At 37.3% G+C, this 9,810-nt stretch overlaps 1 pseudogene; it reads right to left on the reverse strand.

Annotated features, from left to right (window-relative positions):
• Positions 1-315: 315 nt before the first annotated feature.
• LOC107003827 lies at positions 316-9,470 on the reverse strand (annotated as a pseudogene).
• Between the last annotated feature and the right edge of the window lie 340 nt (positions 9,471-9,810).

The raw sequence follows: 9,810 nt of genomic DNA on the forward strand, positions 1-9,810 counted from the left end.
CTTGTTTGTAAATTTGAAATTTCTGAACAATTGTATAATCCTAATAATGTATAATTATACAGTTCATAATGAATTAACAATTATATAAACTGTCGAGATAAAGTAAAATATACACATAGGTTTATACAATTAATGTATAAATATATATTTTATAATGTAGTTTGTATAAGTATTAAATTGTTAACAAAAATAACAAAGTGAAAGACTAAATTGAACAAACAAGTATATTATAATAAAAAAACATAGAAGTTCACAATGTTAAAGGTTCTTATGTTTTTGCCATATTCAAAAATACATAAATCTAGTACTACAGTTCTAATCAATTGTAATCATGTCACTGATATCAACATCCCTATGAATCCTGACTGGCCTTTCTGGTGCCTCATTGTCACTGGTGGCATTAGCTTGGATTTGTTGCATTCCATAATTCCACAGTAAAGACGCGTATTGAATACGGATAAACTCTGCAACATATGTTGGAACCAAATTCCCCTTACTGAATGGTCTGCATAAGCAACAACATATAGTCCACAATCACTGAAATTATACGCAAATGTCGCGCCCCATTTTCGCAGAAAACGAGTTTTGTGCACAACCTAACAACTGTTTTGGGATTTCGAGTTTGGAGTCGCCACCTAACGAATTAAGGAGCGTTAGGGCACCTATCTTACCTAACTAAGTCTAGCTAAGGTCAACGAGCCAGATATCGGGGTAAGGGTTCAAATTACCTCGAGGGGAACGTGTTAGGCATCCTCGAGGTCCACAAATGTGGGTCCCGGCCGTATCTCATGCAATCTATGTGGGGGTTACAAGTAGCAATCAAGGTCACTTCATTATTATTTATTAATATGCTTGCTAAGTGATAACAAGTATAAAACAATTAAGACTATTTATTATTATTATTTATTTAGATATGCAAGGCTAGGTGATAGCAATAAATAAACAATCAAATTTATTTTTTATTATTTTAACATACGAGACTAAGTTATAAACAAAATTGGCAAATATTAAGCAATTAATATGTGCGAAAGTAAAGTTTTGAAAATTGAGCAAGTTTTGAATTAGGAAATTTTATTTAAAAAAATGTTTGTTTCTTTGTAGGGATGATGCCACGATATTGTTGATCGCGCTCCTCCACCCTAGAAACAATTTTGATTTGAGGTCGGTCTTTAAAAAATAATAGTTTATATTTTGAAAATGATTTTAAAAGATATAGTTTGCATATAGGCACATGAATATTTAAGTACACATAATTCCTTAAAAAAAATCATGGGTAGGTGGTACTTCCGGGGACGCATCGGTTTAATTTAAAAATTGGAACTAGACCTCGTAGTTCCTTTGACTTTCCCACTAATGATAGGTTAGGAGATAGTGCTTATAATTTATTTTTAAAAAAAAAATTGACAATGTCATAGTCAATCCAATGTTTTAAAGGAGAATTGAATAATGACTTTTTAAAAAAATTCATGTTGCAAAACTTTGTAAGAAAAAAAAAACTAGTAGAACATTAATGTGGTAAATTTATTAAATGCAAAGATTTTGCTATGAAATATATTCAAAAAAAACAAGTAATTTGTTAAATGCATGAAATGATTTAATTTAATGTCATTATTATTTTAAGAAAACAACATATTGCATCATAAGTGCGGAAATCTTGAAAAGGTCAAATTAATAATATTAGCTAATTTAAAAGGGGGCAAAAAATATACACAACAAATTTTATTGGAGTGGGTATGTTAAAAAAATTTATTTATAAACCTACAAATATGATTTCTAAGTGTTCAAAGCGGAGTAACACATATAGGCATGATTTGTAAATCTAATTGATATGAATATTTTAATCCTTAGGCATGATTTCTACGTGATAAAACAAATGAAAAGTTATAACATATTTTTAACATCTAACAGCCTACTAAATTTTTAGGATTTGATTTTAACATTCAAAAAATTAATGGAGTCTAGTTATTTTTTAAACTTATAAACAAAGCGTCAAGCATGTTGAAAATTTGTTAGATTACAACACCTACAAAAGAAAATTCTAGGTGGTCAAAGATAAACCTATAGGCATGATTTCTAACTTTAAAAATTACAATTAACAAGTAGCAAGTAAATCCCCTTCCCTTAGACGATCCCCCAAATAAAATTATATATGAGAGCTTTAGAGTTATACAAATATTACAAAATTCAAATAATTAAGAAATATATAGATTCAAATATATGAATTGAACAAATAAATCTTTCTTCATGGCTAATCTTCAACTTGAACTTCAAGTTTGAGACCTGTCAAAGCAATCAAATAACTATACAAGTAATCACATTTATTTAGGCGAGATGAGACACATATAAAATTGTTTAATCAACAAGTTATATATATAGAAGCATAGAACAATAAGCTTTCGTAGATGTATGAATGCGAAAAGAATACAAACCGGTTGAGTAGAAAGGGATGATAGCAATGAGAACGAGTTGACCCAACTTCTATTTTTACAAAGCAAGGTAGCCAAGTAATAGCAAAGAAGAACACCGAAATCTTAATTTGCTTAAGAGTAATAATAGTATGAGGTGAGAGGATGAGAGCTCTTGTGTTGAGAGAGAGTGAGTGAGTGTATGAGTTGATGAAATAATGAAGGGAGGGGGTCTTATTTATATAGCAAAAAGGGGGAAACAAAATAAGGAAAAGAAATATTTAAAGGAATCAATTAAATATACTGTTTTCCTTATTATAAAAGAGGACCAAATTAGAAAATTTTAAAATATTTCATTACCAAATATAAACAAGTAAGAAAAAATTAATAGAGAGTAATATATTTTCTCCTTAAACAAAGATGAGCCAAAATCAGAAAGATATTATTCTACCATAAATAAGCAAGTAAGAAATCAATAAGCTTACAAATAAGGAAAAATAGATCATATTTTCCTTATTTCAAAGGAGCCAAAAAAAATCAAAATTATAATAATATTTCAATACCAAATATAAACAAGTAAAATAAAATAAAAAAGAGTAATATTATTTCCTTTAACTAAAGAAGAACCAACTTGACTATTGATATATTCTGTATTTTTATTCCCAAATAAGAATATGAAATTACCATGAATAGGATAGTGACAAACTTCATTAACGGGTGTAAAACGAATTAGGTGACTAAGAAAAATTCAATAAATACACATAATAAAGATTATTCCAAATTACAGAAGGATACGATATTAATAGTCTTTACAGATATATTTTAACTCAAACACAGAAAATATACAATCTAAACAAGGATTTCTTCTATTTGAATCTTAAGAGTGAATGATTCCTTAATGACACGCTTTTAACAACAGATTACACGCAATTAACGAACAACATTTAAGCAAAGCAAGTACAGCAAGATCGAACCAGACTCAAATTCAAGAAATATTCATCTTATGATAACTAAGATAAAAAAACTTAACAACATTTAAATTAAAACTTACTGAGACGGATCTCAGCAGATCCGTCATCGAACTTTAACGGTGATGAAGGCGCGAAGGCCTTGCTGGTTACTGTTGTTGCTCGTCTGGTGGCTGTCGCCGGCAAGAGCTGCGGCTGTTTGATGCTGCTGGTTGACGCCGGTGGAGCCTGCCGGCATCGACTGCTGCTGTACCTGCAAAATAAGAAGAAAGAAAGAAAGGGAGGAGCAGAGAGGGGTAGGCAGTCGGGGAGGAGAGAGGAACGAGAGGGGGTTCAAGCGGCAATGCCTGGCCGCTGGTGGAGCTTGCTGGTGGCTCAAGCTGTTGCCGCTCGCCAGTTGATGGAGCCGCTGCTGCTGGGAGAAAAGGGAAGAAAAAGAGATGGGACGAGGGAGAGAAGAGGATAAGAGAGCAGGGGAGAAGAGAGGAGAAGAGAGAACAATGAAAGGGGAAGAGAGAGGGGTCGCGAGAGAGAGGGATAAAGGGAGAAGAGGTGGCCAGCGGCTGACCTCGCCGGAGCTGCCACTGGTCGCCTGTCTTCGTCGGAGATGAGAAGAGGAGAGAAGGAAAGAGGGAAGAGAGGAGAGAAGGAAAGAGGGAAGAGAGGAGAGAAAGAAAAGATGGAGGCGGAGAGAGGGAGAAGGACGGGAAGGGGGAGGAAGCGGAGGGGAGAGGAGGAAAAGAATGAGGGGGCGGCTGGAGAGAGAGGTGAGGAGGAGAGGGAGGGGAGGAGGAGGAAAAAAAATCTTTCTTAGGTTTGGATAGTTCAAAATAGAGAGGAAGAAGGATTTGATCTCAACCAATGATTCAATAAGAGATGAAGGGTTAAGATTTGATTAATAAAATGAATGATGAGATTAAAAAATGAGATGTATTGAAATCAGATTGGATTGAATATGGAATGGCTACAATTGCAATTAAAATTTGGCTAGAATTGGAATGAAAGAGGGGCTATGATTGAAATAAACTCTAATTCAAGTGGCTAGAATTGAAAGAAATTATGATAGAATAGGCTAGAATTTAAAATGTAAGGAAAGTGTAGGAATTACTATTTAATTAAAATACTACATATATTAAAATATTTTTATATAATTCAAAATCATTTAAATTTGAAAACATTTGGAATTCATTGATAATTTTAAAATATTTAATAATTTTTACGATAATTTTATAAAGTAAAACATACTAAAATATATAATTTTCAAGCAAAGTCGACTAAAAATTCTAAAATTTAAAATACGTATTTAATCGAATAGTATTCCTAAAAATGGTCAAAGGTCGGTCAAAATTGGGTGTCAACAGCTGCCCCTTGGTTGATTGAGAATGAAGAATGAATTGTCAGGCAACCAATGTTGACTTAGTAGCCGATTTTGTCTGACCGACGAGAGATGTCAGTTGGATCAATTGAAACGATATAGAGTTGAAAAAGGGTACGACGGAGACTTTGGTTTTAAGTCGCCTACATATCTCTGGTTATACGAGAATCAGGTCGTGTGTAGTTCTAGATTCAAGAGCAAATGAAACTCTTAAAAGTTGAAAGAGCGCTAAGGTATTCAGAAGGCACGATATCGGCTTGAATGGATAAGATTAGAGTAGCGAGAAAGAAAGATTGAGAGGCTAGAAGAGCATGACAGAGAAGCAGGAAGAGCATGATGGAGTGAGGTTATCAGCATTTGAGCAAGGTTCGGAGTATGAGTAGCAAAGAATTGATAGGGTCTTTGTTGTGATAGATGATAGCATGATAATTGTAATCAAGGGCGATCGATCATATCTGCAAATTCTAGATAAAATGTTAGCTTATAAATATATAAAGTATGACCAACAATGATAAAATATGAGCTCTAAATAAATGACAAGAGGTGATAAGAAGCATATCTGCCTTGAAATGCCCTCGTAGACTTTGTCTTAACTTGTTGAAGAATTGCAACCCATCTCTGAAGAAAACGTCAAACTCCAATAGATCTGATAGTATTGCGATATAATACTATAGACGGAAAATGTCTGGTTGTAAGGAGAGTCTAAACGTCATTTTAAGGAGGACGAGCCTAAGTGTCGTTTTAAGGCAGACGGCCTAAATACCTTATAAAGTGGACGAACATAAATGTCCTATGAGGCGGACAAGCCTAAATGTCCTTTTAAGGTGGACGGCCTAAATGTCCTATAAGATGGACAAACCTAAATGTCGTTGTAAGGCGGACGAGCCTAAATATCGCATTGTAAGGCGGACAATCCTAGATGTCGCATTGTAAGGCAGACACGCCTAGATGTCGCATTGTAAGTTGGACGAGCCTAGATGTCGCATTGTAAGGCGGACGAGCCTAGATGTCGCATTGTAAGGCGGACGAGCCTAAATGTCGCATTGTAAGGCGGACGAGCCTAGATGAAGGACAGTAGGTTACAGTGGCGAGTTGAATCCGAAGATATCTTCATGGTAGCCTGAATGATAGATGAGTAGCAAAACGATAGTGCGAGTAGCCAAGAATTTGTCGAAGCCTTTGTTTGTAAGCAAGTGAACATCCGTTCAAAAGGCGACTTTATCTGTAAATCTGCACATCTGTAACTTGTAATATAGCTCAAATAGAGTAATTAGAACACACATATCAAAATAAGCGGTAAATGTAAACATGATGCAATTCCCATGTTGACCATGAATGTTTGCCTTAAGAACATGAAAATGACGTCTTAGGCTATGATGTCTAGGGCCATGATATGCAAAGTGTATCCTCAGGTCATGAAAATGTTGTCTGTAGGCCATGAAAATGACGCCTTTAGACTATGACACCTTCGGATCATGATAGACACACATTAAACCCTTAGGCCATGATATGATGTCCGCAGGCCATGAGGATGATGCCTTTAGACTATGATGCCTTAGGAACATGATATGCATAAAATAAGTCCTCAGGCCATGACATGAAGTCCGCAGGCCATGAAAGATGATGCCTTTGGAGAATGACGCCTTTGGGATTTAAGTTATGAGTAAAGAGAGCGTATCTGTTTTTGGCATATGTTGATACTCTTGTGACTTGACTTGATTCGGGCGCATGCAACTTCGAGCACGATGCAAGCTTGGGCTTATGCAAATTTTGGGCGCAATGCAGTCTCGGGCACAATGCGATGATGCATTTCTTCGGACACATGCAATATCGAGCACATTCAATGATGCATTTCTTCGGGCACATGCAATATCGAGCACATGCAATAATGGATTTCTTCGGGCACATGCAATGATGCATTTCTTCGGGCACATGCAATATCGAGCACATGCAATGATGCATTTCTTCGGGCACATGCAATATCGAGCACATGAAGTAATGCATTTTTGCGATCTCGGGCATAATATAATGATGTAGTTTTTCGAGCATAATGCGATATGAGGCGTAGGTGCAAATGACGCAACATCGGGCAGAATGTAATTTGCCAGCACGGCAGTTGCTTGAGGGCGTTAGTAGCTTGGGCGTCCTCCTTATTGAAAGGGTTGAGTGTCATTTGTCGGACTCAAATGTAGTATGTTGATTGTTGAAGTTGCCTTTGTATATGTACCTGTATTTTCTACATTCAAAGAAAAATAGTTAGTTTAAAGGGGGGAGGTTGATCTTTATCCATGATTTGGTGCAGCGTGCTCCTTTGGATCGCCATCCACACCTCTTCGAGCGTCTGTTTCTCATAAAAGGGAGAAAAAAAACTTTGAAAGATTTTGAAATTATCATTTAGTAAAAGCTTATGTCGAATCTTTGACCATGGCCTAGGTTGAGACTTTACAACGTCTGACTCAAAAGTAGAGCTATCATTTGATCTTCGTTGTAAGCTGACTGCTTGTTGAGAAGAAACTTTTGGTGAAATTTTTGAGTTTACTCAAAAATTTTGCCCCAGTATGAAGATGTGCCAGGAGAATTCTTGATGGAATTTTTGAGATCCTCTCAAAAGTTCTGCCCCAGTTATCAATAGAAAAGGGAAAATGAAAGATATTTATAATAAGACCGAACCCCATAGGAGCGCCTACGTATCCCCTCTTAAATGGGAATCAGGTCTGACGTAGTTCCAAATTACAAAAGAGCATGAATCAATATCTAGATGTAATACTTTTTCACAGAATCTGAATTGATAGGTTTTGGCCAAACTTCTCCATCCATTTTTGCAAGTATGAGGGCCCCACCTGTCAGTACTCGAGAGACTATGTACGGACCTTGCCAGTTTGGTGAAAATTTACCCTTTGCTTCATCTTGATTTGGGAAAATCCGCTTCAAAACCAGTTGCCCAGTTGAGAAATGTCTGGCCTTAACCTTCTTGTTGAAAGCTCTGGCCATTCGATTCTGATAGAGCTGACCATGACAAATGTTGTTAATTCTTCTTCCATCTATTAATGCCAAATTCTCTGCCCGACCTTGTATCCAGTCAGCATCACTCAACTTTGCTTCCTGGATGATCTTTAGGGAAGGTATCTCTACTTCGGCGGGTATCACAGCTTCATTGCCATATACTAACAAGTAAGGTGTGGCCCCTGTGGAAGTTCTGATTGTGGTACGATACCCCAGCAATGCGAAAGGTAGCTTTTCCTGCCAGTGTTTGTGGTTATCGATCATCTTGCTCAATATCCTTTTGATGTTTTTGTTTGCTGCCTCAACAACTCCGTTCATCTGTGGCCTGTATGCTGTAGAGTTTCGATGACTGATCTTGAACTTCTCACACATTGATCTCATTAGGTCACTGTTTAGGTTGGTGCCGTTGTCAGTGATGATTGACTCAGGAATTCCGAACCTACAAATAATGTTATTTTTGACAAAGTCATCCACAACTTTCTTTGTGACTGATTTATGGGAGGTGGCCTCAACCCACTTGGTGAAATAGTCAATTGCGACAAGAATGAATTTGTGCCCGTTGGATGTTGTTGGCTCGATTGGACCAATGACGTCCATGCCCCACGCTGCGAACGGCCAAGGTGAACTAGTGACATGGAGTTCATTGGGGGGTACTCGAATCATATCTGCGTGAGTCTGACATTGACGACATTTCTAGACGTAGCGAATGCAGTCTGTCTCCATAGTTAGCCACTAATATCCTGATCTCAGAATCTTCTTTGCTAATGTAAAACCGTTCATGTGAGGGCCACAGGTGACTGCATGTATCTCTTCGACCAGCCTGCGAGCCTCTCTTGCTTCGACGCATCTTAGCAGCCCCAAATCGGGAGTTCTCCTATATAGGATTTCCCCACTTAAAAAGAATTGGGTTGCTAACCTTCGAATTGTACGCTTTTGTACATTTTTTGCATCTTCTGTGTTTTCACCACTCTTCAAATATCCTCTAATGTCATCGTACCAGGGCTTTCCATCAGGCTCTTCCTCAACATGGAAACAATAAGCTGGTTGTTCATGTATGTGAATGTGAATAGGATTGATGTAATTGTGATCAGGGTGTCGAATCATAGAAGACAGAGTATCTAAGGCGTCTGCGAATTCATTTTGGACCCTTGGTACATGTCTGAATTCTGTTTTGACAAACCTTTTACATAGCCTATGCACGCACTCCAAATATGGTAACAACTTTCGATTTTTTGTTGCCCAATCACCTCGAACCTGATGAATCAATAGGTCTGAATCCCCTATTATTAGCATTTCCTGGACATCCAAGTCAATCGCCCGTCGGAGACCTAATATGCAAGCTTCGTATTCGGCCATATTATTTGAGCAAAGGAATCTGAGTTTTGCTGATACCGGATAATGTTGCCCGGTGGGTGAGATCAAAACAGCCTCGATGCCAGATCCGTTAAGATTTTTAGCTCCATCAAAGAACATTCTCCATCCATCATATTCTTCAGAAATGTCCTCTCCCACAAAGGCCACCTCTTCATCTGGGAAGTAGGTTTTCAACGGCCTGTAATCATCGTCCACAGGATTCTCTGCCATGTGGTCTGCTAATGCTTGTGCTTTCACTGCTTTTTGTGTGACATACACTATGTCAATCTCGCTCAACAATATCTGCCATTTTGCCAGTTTACCTGTGGGCATGGGCTTTTGAAAGATATACTTCAAAGGATCCATCCTTGAAATCAGATAAGTAGTATGCGATAAGAGGTAATGTCGTAACTTTTGGGCAACCCATGTTAGAGCACAACAGGTACGCTTTAATAGAGAGTATCGAGCTTCGCACGATGTGAACTTCTTGCTCATGTAATATATTGCCTGTTCCTTCCTCCCTGTTTCATCATGTTGTCCCAAGATGCAGCTGAAAGCATTATCCAATACTGAAATATACAAAAGTAATGGTCTACCTGACATTCGCTTGTCCATTTCACCGCAGCATCCTTGTTTAACAACTTGAAGATAGGTTCACAAATGACAGTAGACTGAGCTATGAAACGACTAATGTAGTTAAGTCGCC

Source organism: Solanum pennellii, chromosome 11 (assembly GCF_001406875.1).
Source record: "Solanum pennellii chromosome 11, SPENNV200".
NCBI classification, from domain to species: domain Eukaryota; kingdom Viridiplantae; phylum Streptophyta; class Magnoliopsida; order Solanales; family Solanaceae; genus Solanum; species Solanum pennellii.